This window comes from Eptesicus fuscus, chromosome 23 (assembly GCF_027574615.1).
Source record: "Eptesicus fuscus isolate TK198812 chromosome 23, DD_ASM_mEF_20220401, whole genome shotgun sequence".
Taxonomy (NCBI): Eukaryota; Metazoa; Chordata; class Mammalia; order Chiroptera; family Vespertilionidae; genus Eptesicus; species Eptesicus fuscus.
Window position 1 is genome coordinate 25,833,086 of NC_072495.1, and position 13,090 is coordinate 25,846,175.

The 13,090-nt window shown below is 48.4% G+C and overlaps 1 long non-coding RNA gene across 1 annotated transcript; it reads left to right on the forward strand.

Annotated features, from left to right (window-relative positions):
• The first annotated feature begins 1,924 nt into the window (after positions 1-1,924).
• LOC129148080 (uncharacterized) lies at positions 1,925-8,185 on the forward strand. Its single transcript, XR_008555261.1, has 3 exons — positions 1,925-2,063; positions 6,996-7,131; positions 7,874-8,185. It is a non-coding gene; the product is annotated as an uncharacterized LOC129148080 (long non-coding RNA).
• Positions 8,186-13,090: the final 4,905 nt, after the last annotated feature.

A 13,090-nucleotide genomic window follows, 5' to 3' on the forward strand; every position in this document is an offset into this window, starting at 1 on the left:
TCAGAACCACAGAGACCACAGAGAGCACAAATAACAGTATCCAGGTAGAAGTCACTCTTTATACCCCTTCATATGTGTGTGTGTGTGTGTGTGTGTGTGTGTATGTATGTATGTATGTATATATGTATATAAATTTATTTCAGAGAGGAAGGGAGAGGGAGAAAGAGAGAGAAACGTCAATGATGAGAGAGAATCACTGATCAGCTGCTTCCTGCACGTCCCCTACCGGGGATCAAACCCACAACCCGGGCATGTGCCCTGACTGGGAATTGAACCCGGGACTTCTTGGTCCACGGGACAATGCTCAATCCACTGAGCCACACCAGCTGAGCTATACTCCTTGAAAAAGGGCCTTTATGGGTTACACATGTTTATGAACACTGACTTGTTTTTAAAAAGTGTATCTTTGTCAGGTTCAGATCAGTCATATTCCTTTGCTTATATTTGGATTTTGGGGTGTCATATATAGTAGGAATACAGAAGGGGTCTTTTTATTTTAAAATATATTTTATTGATTTTTTACAGAGAGGAAGGAGAGGGATAGAGAGTTAGAAACATCGATGAGAGAGAAACATCGATCAGCTGCCTCCTGCACACTCCCTACTAGGGATGTGCCAGCAACTAAGGTACATGCCCTTGACCGGAATCGAACCTGGGACACTTCAGTCCACAGGCCGACTGTTCTATCCACTGAGCCAAACCAGTTAGAGCCAGAAGGGGTCTTTTTAGTTGAAAATAAAGGAAGAGGCTGGGGAAGGAGGGCTGTGCTCTGGCCACACTATCCATGCAAAGCCTCTAAAAAGAACAAGACTTAGGGAATAGGGGAGATGAATCCCCAGTTCCATCCACTCATGAGCCACAGGCAAGGGAAGGGAAAGAGAAAGTGGTTACTTGTCTTTGTTCTTTTAAAAAAAATCCTATATAATAAAAGGCTAATATGCAAATTGTCCCCTTGAGAGTTCGACCGCTTGCTGTGATGTGCGCTGGCCACCAGAGGGCGGCGTGGAATGAAGGAAGGCCCCGGCCAGCAGCTGGAAGGCCCCAATCAGCCATGATCCCTGGCCAGGCCTCAGGACCCTACCCGTGCACAAATTTCGTGCACCAGGCCTCTAGTGTGTGTGTGTGTGTGTGTGTGTGTGTGTGTGTGTGTGTGTGTGTGTGTATTTCATAGAGGAAGGGACAGAATGAGAGTGAAACATCAATGATGAGAGGAAATCATTGATTGACTGCCTCCTGCACACTCCTTACTGGGGATCATGCCCTCAACCTGGGCATGTGTCTTGACCAGAATTGAACCCAGGACCCTTTAGTCCACAGGCCAACGCTCTATCCACTGAGCCAAACCAGCTAGGGCTTTGCCTTTGTTCTTAATGGCAAAGATGGAGCTGCATAATATCTCCATGTTGTGCAAATATTGAGGCATTTGCGCAGCTATACTTAATAGTCTGTCCTTCCATTCCTGAATTCATATAGAGGAAGTTAAATGTTTTTCTCTCCCCCTCCCCCCACCCTGTGGACAATCCATTTGCAGTGATTTACATCCATCCTTAAACCTCACCACATCCATATGACTTAGGCCTTTTGGAGTTAGGACAGTGGTTCCCAAAGTGGGGCACAGGGGGGCAGGTGGATTTTTAAGGGGGGCAATTTGAGAATGAGTTATTAACAGTGAATTTTTTGCATTTCCTATGGTCCTAGGGGCCTCATGTATAGTATATAAACATATATTGTGACATATTTATGCATTTCAGTTCTCTGTTATATGTTTTGAAACTTTGCTATTTTTTTAATATCACTTCATATTATCTTTTTAAACAATTTCTTGGTGATTTCTTCCTTAGTAGTTCAACTGCCCTTTTATTCTTTTATTTTTCTCTTGCATGGATACCATGATCTTTGGAAGCTTGTTAAGCAGTGGAGCTGATTAGGGTACAAGCAATGGATTTGGCCTCACTGGTTTTGAATTTGGCATAAGGCAAGATATGCATGTAGAAATGCCCAGCAAACAGTCGATTTGGGACTAATGGTGGACCAACTGGACAGAAAATCAAAGTCAGACTCAGGTGAGTGCAGTGGAGTTAAGGAGGTCCTAGAATAAAGGCAGGCTGGCAAGAAGGCATAAAAGAGCTTTGGGTCTAGCTAGCCTTAGCATTCATGAATATAATGAGTGTGTGAACTCCACGAAGCCTGATGCGGGAAGGGTGGGAACTGGGTCTGAAAGTGGAGGTGAGAAACCAGACCTCAGATCCAGACTTTGTAGCTTAACAAGAGCATTTGCAATAAATGGGGGAGTTCAGAGATGAAGCCCAGGAGCGCCGAGCTGTCAGGAACAGGGGACAGAAAAGGAAAGTCCTGGGTTGGGAGTTGGGGCGATGAACCTTGGCCAGATGCTAGGCCTAGTCTAGGCGGTCACATGGCTTGAGGGGCTCTGTGGGTTAGCTTTAGGGAATGCAATGCTTTTGCCCTAAGCTTTGCTCTATCTCCAAAATGTAAAAAAAAACAAAAACACGCTCATCTGTGTATTTTAGGTATGCCAAGCCCTGATTGTGGTGTTTGCTGTGAATTACTTTTACCATACACAATTGTAGTTAATGTGTATGTATGTAAGCAATATGTAAATCAGATGTTTATCTATTAAATATATCCTGGTCGGGGGGGGGGGGGGAAACAAGGTAGCCGGGAAAATCCCTCTAGCCCATCTTTAAAATCATGGTATTTCATTCTACTGTTACAGTTTACGCTGTCAATCAGCCAACAGTTACTCAGCCTTTCTGAACCTGGCTACCTTCTGGGTCAGGCACTGCTTTTCCTTTTACCATCATCCCCGTTCCCTACTGGCCATCTCTCCCATTCTGCACTGTTGTGTGGATTACTCTTCAGAACTTTCTTCACCCATCTTTTCCCATGGCTTGTTTCATCCCATTTCCTCTTAAGAGATATACTTTAGCCCTAGCTGGTTTGGCTCAGGGGATAGAGCATCAGTCCACAGACTGAAGGGTCCCGGGTTCAAGTCCATTCAAGGGCATGTATCTTGGTTGCAGGTTCGATCCCTGGCCCTGGTCAGGATGTATGCGGGAGGCAACCAAGCAATGTGTCTCTCTCACATTGATGTTTCTCTCTCTCTCTGTGTCTCCCCGCTCTTCTGCCATTCTCTCTAAAAAAAGCAATGGAAAAATATCCTCAGGTGAGGATTAACAAAAAGAGAGAGAGAGATACCTTAAAGAATCTGTATGTCAGGAAGTACTAATCCTATATAATAAAAGGGTAATATGCAAGTTCACCGCAGCAGCAGAACAACTGGTCACTATGACGCGCACTGACCACCAGGGTGTAGACACTCAATGCAGGAGCTGCCCCCTGGTGGTCAGTGCACTCCCACAGGGGGAGCTCCCCTCAGCCACAAGCCGGACTGATGGCTGCGGGGGTGGCGGGAGCCTCTCCCACCTCTGCCTCTGCGGCAGCACTAAGGATGTCTGACTGGGGCTTAGGCCCGCTCCCGTGTTGGACATCCCCCGAGGGCTCCCAGGCTGTGAGAGGGCGCAGGCTGGGCTCAGGGACCCTCTCCCCAAGTGCACAAATTTTCATGCATCCGGCTTCTAGTGAATTTTATAGTATACTTCAGTTTTATAGTCAAATGGAGAGAGAAGAAAAAAAGAATTCAAAACAGGATCATAGAGTGATTGTGGCTGAAAGGAAATGTAAGGACGAGAGAAATCAGCATCACCGTGAAGCCCAGCCCTAAGTTCTGATCACTGCCCTTCTCGCCCTCTGTGATTACCAGATAACAGAAGTGAGCAGTGTTACGGGTGGTGTCATAAATGGACTCAGATTGGCCCCAGCATGGCCAGACCCGCAGTTCAATAATAGAAGATTAAGTACCAGCTTCAAATACTTAAGTGTGTTCTCTGAGTTCCCGATGCTATTTTCTACCTGGAGATTTCTTCCCCGTTTACTTTGATGGCTCAGTTGGAAGTCCGCCATCACTGCTAAGTGTTCTTGAGTTGTATGCGGTATTGGCAGCAGCATCCTTATTACCCTGACTTTAAAAATAAGAAATCCCTGCCTTGTTGCAGCCAGGCTGCTGCCGCCCAGGCAATGGTGGCATATGTCTACTTTCTAGGATCTTGTCCTCTCCCACACAGAGTGGCCTAACCTTTTATCACCTTCAAGAGTCATCAGGCGTATGAGAAAGCCTCCCTCTCCTAGAGTGGCTCTGCCATCAGCCGGTAACATGCTTTTGCTCTGAGTTTCTAATCTCTTGGACACAGTAGGAAAACCTGCTCCAGTAAACATGAAATTGTTAATGTATCCAAAGCATTTGGAAGAGTACCTCACACATGTTAAGAACTTCTGCTATTATCTATAATAATCTATAATAAAAGCATAATATGCTAACTAGACCGGACGTCCTTTCGGACGACCTTCCAGACGAAGCCAGGGCTGTGAGGGAAGCCCAGGTCCCGGGTACCAGAGGGAAGCCAGTGCCAGCAGCCGGGAGAAGGAAGGCCTACTCTTGCACGAATTTCGTGCATCGGGCCTCTAGTTAATATTATTGTTACTGCCACCATCTAGGATCAGAAGCTAGAGCCTAACTAAGCCTCTACTTTTTCTCTTGTTATGCTGGTTAAGCAAACCCAAATTATCTGGAAATAAGCTTAATAATATTTGGTGTCTTCTCAATTTTGTGAGCATTGTCAGCTCAAAGAACCTTAAAAAGTTCAAAGTGTTGTCACTTTAGTATTTTTACTTTCTAGAGCTTTCACATCCCTTCTCTGGATTCCTAAGGGACTCTAGTCCTGACTTAACAGTGGGATGAATAATCCAGCAATCTCATCATAGAATGATGTACACTTTGTCCAGCTTCCAGTGTTTATGGAACAGCTCAACATGGAGCAGTAATGAACATCATAGCTAACTTAATGAGTACTTGGTATGTGTGTCTTTTTTTTTTTAATCCTCACTCGAGGATATTTTTCTATTGATTTGTATTTTTTTAATTTTTTATTTATTTATTTATTTATTTTTTACAGAGAGGAAGAGAGAGGGATAGACAGAAACATCGATGATAGAGATACATCGATCAGCTGCCTCCTGCACACCTACTGAGGATGTGCCTGCAACCAAGGTACATGCCCTTGACCGGAATTGAACCCGGGACCTTTCAGTCCGCAGGCCGACGCTCTATCCACTGAGCCAAACCGGTTTCGGCTTTCCATTGATTTTTAGAGAGAGTGGAAGGGAGAGAGACAGAGAAACATCAACGTGAGAAAGACACATTGATTGGTTGCCTCCTGCATGGTCCCAACCAGAGCTGGGGATTGAGTCTGCAACCTGGGTCCATGCCCTTGACTGGAATCAAACCCAAGACCCTTCAGTCCACAGGCACACACTATCCCCTGAGCCAAACCGGCTAGGGCACTGTATCTTAAACGAGGAGAAAATTACCTGAGCCTTTTGAGAAGTAGTAGCTTTTATCCTTGACCCTTCTGTCGAACTCTAGCTAAACAATCTGAAAAATTCTGGCTCCCCCTGCTGGTCCCTCCTGGGCAGTTGCATGTACTAGTAGGTGCATCTGGGGACATATGATTGGAGCCAGAGCCAAGTTCTGCCAAGGGAAATGAGAACATTATTGTGGAACACCCTAGCCAGTTCAGGCAGGCCTGAGGAGGAAGAGAACAGCTTGTGGAGAACAGTTCTGGGAAGTGCAGCTTTCTGTGTAAGGGGCAGGGTATAAGGTGGCCCACTGCCAACTCAAGTCAGGAGGGCAGGGTTGGGGCCGGCAGCACTGAAAGACCGTGAGTATCGTGACCACATGGGCCCATCATGAGCTCGTCATTATGTGGGGATCAGACCTTATATTGATCACAGAGATGGGCATCTTCTCCCTTAAGACAAAGCAGCCTAGGGTCAACCATGGTCCCCATGCACACAGAGGGGTGTGTACAGAGTTTTATTTTGGCCTCTGTGGAAGTTGAGGCAAGGAGGATGGTGAAGGTGGATGGGAGTGTCCCCAGGGTTCATTGTCCTATGTTATGTACATGATCCCACCTCCTGGGGGGCAAGGGAAGCATGTACATGTTACTCCCTTAAGACCAGTAACAACTCTGTGGGTCCCTGGGCGGATATTCTGGTAGGGGCTCCTCCCTCCACCTCCTGTAAATGCATTAAGTTCCCTATACCTGCCCACCCCCTAGATCCATTTCCAGTTGTTTATATGTATTTGTCTTTTCCACAACACAACTTTCCAGAAAATGGGCTGGGGCATAATGAATCTTACCAGGCTCTAGTCAGCGGCAGGCATCTTTTTAAAGGGGGTTAAAGATGGTAAGATACTAAGGGCAGATCTCCTCCCCTTCTCAAACCCTCCCCCGCCCCAAGTGCCAGTGTATTTCCACTTGAAGTTGAACATGGAGAATAGGCTTGTGTTCTCCTTCAGGACACAGAGATAAGCATGTGACTTTCCCCAGTACACAAAAGAGGGAGCCCACTCCACAACCCCAGGGTATGAAAATTGCCATTGGACTTGGGCAGGTGTAACTATGAAATGGTCATTATAAAGAAATATTCGGAAGGAATTCATTTCTGTAGTGGGCGTTGGGGATGTGGCTGGCGGTTAATAGCTAATCTTGTGCTGGTTAAAAATGCAGATTAGCTATTAACTGGTTAAAAATGGGGATTAGCTCTTAACCAGTTAAAAATGCGGATTTTGAAATCAAAGAAAACACAATAATTTCAAGCACTTTTGATGTTTCTCTTGAAATTAAGCGTAAAATATCCATGAAGTTAACACCTTCAGAAAATTGGACATAGGAAGTTTTGAAGCTTGTTGTCAATACAACCAAATAGCATACATATCAAGTCGCATCTATATCAACATATGTGTAACTCCATCTATTGGCAAAAATCCGCATTATTAACCGGTATGCCTGGTTCCTTACCTTACTCTGTTTTCACGCCACCCGCATAAGGAAATTTGCTTTCTTTCCACTTTACAGATAAGGAAGGTGAAATTCCAAGATGGCACAAGAGAGCCGGTTGTAGATGCTGCCACACGGAGGAAGACACAGCCCGTTAGTCCTGAAGAGTAGCAGCCAGTCAACAGAGAAAAGGCCGCTTCTCCAAGGCTGTCAGGTAGGAGGAACTGCACCTCCCAGCCCCGTCCCAGCCCAGCCGCAGAGAGGAAGGGGTGAGGACGTGGTGGAGGACAGACCACGTCCTCCCACTCTCCACTCAAACCTTCATGGCCACGGCCGGGTCCAGCTTCCCTGGGACGGGGCAGAGCAAGAGCTTTGAAGGGAAGCTTGAGATGAACATTTAAACTTTTTTTATTATTGATTTTGGAGACAGAGGAAGGGAGAGAGAAACATCAGTTTGTTGGTTCACTTATTTATGCATTCATTGGTTGATACTTGTACATGCCCTGAATGGGGATTGAGCCCGAAACCTTAGTGTATCAGGACAACACTCTAACCAACTGAGTTACTCGGCCAGGGCAGATAGGAACATTTGTAAAATGAATGTTTTTTATTTGTGTAAACATTTAAAACAAATCTTAAATACCAGGAGGTCACAGTTGGATTCCCAGGCACATGTCTGGGGTTGAGGGCTCGATCCCCAGAGTGGGGTGTGCAGGAGGCAGCCGATCAATAAATGGTGATGGTTATTATTAGAATGATATTTGTTATTTTAAGAGCTGGCTGCGGAATTCCTCTTAGGTAATTGTCTTTGTTCATCCAAACTGGCCCCGATACTGGGTCAGTCGCCCAACTGAGCCTCCCGGTCTGCCCTGACCAGCTCTTCTTCACAATCTGATTGGTGGCTGGCTTGTCCCAGCAGCTCCTACACACTCTGAAATGGCCCTTTTCTTCCTCAGTGGCCTGAAGGGACTTGTCACTTTGATCATCAGCTGGTATTTGGACTTCAAGGGCAAGTTTGCCCATATCTTCCCTTCTCTGAGCCACCCTGCTTCCGCCACACCCAGCCCTCTATGTCCAAGTCCTAAGCATGCTCCGAGGTCCTTCTCTGATGCCACCACCTTCTCAGACCTGGCCGGCATCTCCTCCTTCTCCAAATCATCAGAGCTTTTATTTCCCTTCACCTGTTATGTCATTTTCTCTCTTGTGGTGCAGATATTTGTGTATGTCTATGTCCCATGTCCTGTACTACTCTGTATGCTTAAGCTCTTTGAGGAATTAAGTCTCTCTCAGCACACAGTATGCATCCAGAATACCTGTTGAATGAATTAGTGGCTGCTCAGTGTCAAACACTATTCTAGGTATTGGGAATACAGAGATGAATTACCTTTGCAAGGAAACCTGGTCTCTTATGGGGAAATCCATAAAAAATATGATGGAAAAGTAGGAATATGTGTGGAAAGGGAGCTGGCACAGAGGAAGACAGTGATGGAGCCTGGGCCCCATGGTCAGACAGGTCAGGATTCATGTCTTGGTTCTGCCACTTCACAGCTATGTGGCACTGGCAGTGACTTGAGCTCTGTGAGCCTCAGGGAAGATAAAGCAGTATCTACCTCACAGGGTTGCTGAGGTACAGAAGGCCCCTGGCAACGGGTGTGACACCTAGTAGTGATGTAATAAATGAAAGTTGTCTCCCTCCTGGGGGGCAAGGGAAGCTGTGCAGTTGAGGGCCATCTGAGCTGGGCTTTGAAGAATTCTTCAGATAAACAAAAGGCAAGTACTTTGTAGGCAGAGGAAACTACATGAATAAGCAAATCGTTTACCATCATCCACAGAAAAGCTTTAAAAAAAGTTAACCTAGGGCCCCCCCCCCCATTCATGGAGTTTGTGACCCTTAACAGGGACCCCCGAAGCTTTCAGCAGGCCCAGGGCACAGATATCGACTCAGAAAAGAAATACCCTGAAGGAGGGAAGGGGGTGTCAATAGTCCTGCAGCTTTGTTCCCAGTGCCGCCTCCGGCTCTGACCGCAGCCTGGTGAGCACTGGCCGCCGCTAGAGCAGCAGTTAGGGAGGCGGCGGGCTTTCCCTGAAGAGAAGTGAGCTGTTGCCTGAGGTGCGCGTCCACAGGACACAAAGCAGCTGTATTCAGAGGCGGCTCCCTCCACACGGCCTTGTCCTCAACAGAAACTTGTTGGGTTAGGCTGGATTCGTCTCTTAGATAAACATTTGGCACTTCCTTTCACAGCAGTTTATCAAGAGATGCAGATCCAGACATTAATGATTCTGCCCCCCTCGGTCTCTTCCTCCCCCAGTGAGAGCCGCTCCACAGCGTGTAAGAGGCACCCTCCACTCTTGGGGAGGTCCAGAGGAGGGTGGGGCAGGTGGCCGTGGGAGATGGGGGGAGATGTGCTGCGTAAGGCCTAGAGGCCCTGCTGCCAGGTCTCGATTATGTAAACTGGGGAGTCACCAGCCGCCTCCTCCAAGGGCTTAGAGGGATCCTGCAAGACTTGGGAACACTGTCACTCAACATAAGAGGACATGACTATTTACTCCTGCGAGAGACCCGTGAAATTCTGCATTTACTGCCAAAAACGTCACCCTCTCCTTATCCCTGGTGCCTCCAAGTACAACCTTTCACAAAACCCAGAAAGCAGAGGTAGCTAAGCAGCCAGAGAGAACCGCGTGGGCAATAACAGGATTCGATGACTGACCTCATTCACCATTTCCTCCAGGACTGTCTTCTGCCAGCTCCCTGCTGACCTTCTGCCCTCTGCCCTGCCCACTGTCCTGCCCCTACCCTCAAAAGGAGGGTGAATGGATAGGCAATTCTTATTCTGAGCACATTAGGCCCATCTTTGTGCGGACTCTGGAGTTCCTTAGAGCAATCTTGGTTGGGGGACGTGGCATTCCATTCCATGTGGATCAATGGATTGATTGGCAGACCAAGAAATCACAAGCTCTGGGTGTCGGATTAATTTAACTCACATGAACTGTGAGCCCACGGTTGGCTGGGATTTGAGTCTGGGTGACATCCAAGATCTGAAACCAGGGAGGGCCTGGAGAAGCAGGAGGAGAAGCGGGTCTTGCGCAGTGGCCGGCAAACTGTGGCCCGGGGGTCAGGCCCGGCCTGCCACCTGTTTTTGCACAGCCTGTGAGCGAAGAATGTTTTCACACTTTTCAATGGTTGGAAACATCCAAAGAAGAGAATTTCCTAACATGTAAAAATTAAATGAAATTCAGTTGCAGGGCCCATCAATGAAGTTTTATGGGACCACAGCCATGCCCATCCGTTTATGAATTTATTGTCTTTGCCTGGCTGCTCAGCAGCAGAGCTGAGTAGCTGTGACAGAGACCATATGGCTCACAAAGCTGAACGTGTCTACCTTCTGGCTCTTTACAGAAGAAGTTCGCTTTTCCCTGCTGCCATTCATTTTTATGAGTGTAGTCTGGGGGAGGAGGTGAATGAAAAGGGAGCTTTTTGAGTGTTTCCTAACGTGCTTCACAGGTATGAGTCCACGTAATCCTCACAGCAGCCATGTGACTGAGAACTGTTATCCTTGTTTTCCACATGAGCAAACGGAGAACCACCCAGTCAGAAGGGGGTGGTGCTGGGATCTGCCCCCGGCACTGTCTCCAAAGACCACCATGACCCAGGGCACAGTGAGGATGACCAGGGCGGGGCAGAAGCAGTGCCGAGGCAGGCAAAGAAGGTCGTGAACAGAGTAAGATGCAGAAGCACAGAGCTGTTACGAAAGAGCCTCCAGCCATTGCCAGTTTGGCTCAGTGGATAGAGTGTCGACCTGGGGACTGAAGGGTCCCGGGTTTGATTCTGGTCAAGGGCATGTACCTTGGTTGCAGACACCTGGCCCTGGTCGGGGTGCATGCAGGAGGCCACCAATCTATGTGTCTCTCTCACATCCGTGTTTCTCTCCCTGTCCCTCCCTCCTTCTCTAAAAATGGAAAAATATCCTTGGGTGAGGATTAAAAAAGAAAGGAGGAGCCTCGGGGTGGAGGGTGTTCCGTGGGGAAAAGGAGGGCGCTGGGAACGGTTGGTATGCACTGAGAGTGGGAGGAGCTGAGCCCAGAAACTACAGTTGGACTGGCTCCATGGCGTGACAGCTCTGCCTGGCGGTGCCTAGAAAACAGGCTGCTGCTGGTGCCCGGCACACCTTCACGCAGTGGGTCCCGTGAGGCTTGGGGTGGGGTGCAGGTCACCCCCGGTCAGTCCAAGTATGAAGAGCATGCCTACTCACACTTGGTCTCTGGACCTACACACACTCCCTCTGGCACTGAGCCTGACCTCCTCAGTGGTCATTTTCTGCTGCACTGTCAGGCCTTCATCCTGGGGGCCTGGCAGGGCAACCAGAGCCTCCTCTGTGCCAAGTATTGAATTGGGCATTTATATGTGTCTAAAGGCACGATCTGTTGCTGAGGGCTTGGGAATCAAGGTCGGAGAACCACCTGAGTTTAAATTCTGGCTTAGGTCACTTACTCTGTGACCTGGGGTGGGGAGGGTGCCTCTCACCTCTCTGAGCTTGTGTTCTGTTTGCCGTCTGCAGGAGGGGGTAGTAAGAGAACCACCCTCGCAGGTCATGCTGAGCATCAGGCACAGAGAATGGCAGCTCATCTGATGTCTCCCTTAGTCTTCACAGCCCATTTCACTGATGAGGCGACAGGCTCAGAAATTTGCCCAGGGTTGGCAGTGACCAGATGGTGGAGCTGGACAGCCAAAGCTCAGGTTCTCTGCTCTTGACCATGTCAAGAGAAGCCATTCCACCTTGTGTACCCATGTCCTGCACAGCTTTCCCCCCCATGGTCTGAAGGGCATGGCGTATGGAGGTGCGGAAAAGGGGGGTTCTAGGGACAAGCAGGGACACCTCCACTTGCTGCTCAGGCCTCCAGATGAGCGCTTTGGAAGCAGCAGCAGCTGCTTGCTTTGTTGTTCCACTCCTGCCACCTGTCCAGACACAGCCAGGGGTCTCAGGTGGGGAGCAGGACCTAGCATGTCTCAGGCCGCTGGTTCAAGGCCAGGTTCTCTGCAGTGTGACCCGCTGGCAGCGTCTGTGGTGGCCACAGAGCTACCTGTCCACGGCGTCTCAGCACTCCGGAGTGGCTCTTTTCTCCGATGCTCACACCGAACAGCCCAGGCCTCCATCCCACACAGTCCACAGCCCAGCAATTTACCCAAGATTTCACGTAGGTGGTGTAGAGGGTTTTAAGAAAAATCCAGTTCTGAGTGTGCCTTCAAACCAGAACAGTGTGATTACTGATATTCACGTGACTCTAAGTCACTGCGGGCTTTGTTTGTGCCTCCTGGTCTGTTCTTCTCCCTAATCGCTTTCTCTACTTGTTTGGAGGTTAAATGCTGTTTCTGTTCGTTTGTTTAGGGGTTTCCCTCTTGCCTGAGGTTTCTCAAGATACCTGACTGCCATGCAGTCAGCCTGTTCCCACTCTGATTCTGGCTCCCATTAACTCCCCACTGTGCTCACTTCTTGCCTCTTGTTTGCCATTCTTTCCCCTTCTCTTCAGGCATTCACTACTGAGGCTGCAACAACCTTTTACGTACCCCATAGATAACATGGGGTTGGGGGGGAATTCACGTTACTAAGCTTAAGAGCCCCTTGGCCAAGAGGATTTTCAGCCTGCACATTGTCCCTCCTTAGGTCCTAGCCAGTGCCCTCTAACTCCAGGTGTTTTGTTTTTTCCACAATCTTTTGTTGTTGTTGTTAATCCTTATCCCAGGATATTTTTCCATTGATTTTTGGAGAGAGTGAAAGTGGCGGGGGAGAGACAGAGAGAAACATCGATGTGAGAGAGAGACATTGATTGGTTGCCTCCTGCATATGCCCCAATCAGGGCCAACGATCGAGCCTGTAACCGAAGTACATGCCTTTGACCAGAATCGAACCCAGGACCCTTCAGTCTACAGGCTAACACTCTATCCACTGAGCCAAACCAGCTAGGGCTAACTCCAGATCTTCTCTCCCAGAGTCCCATCCCCTACCTCATACCTTCCTACCTTGCCCAGTTTTTCCCCCTGGACTTCTCCTTATCTGAACTAAGTTAAATCTGCTTACTTGTTAACTGTCGCCCACTGAGCTCCACCAGGGTATCCTCTCACCACCGTACCCCAGGGTCTGAGGCTGGGCATGGCACACAGCAGTGAAGACAACAGG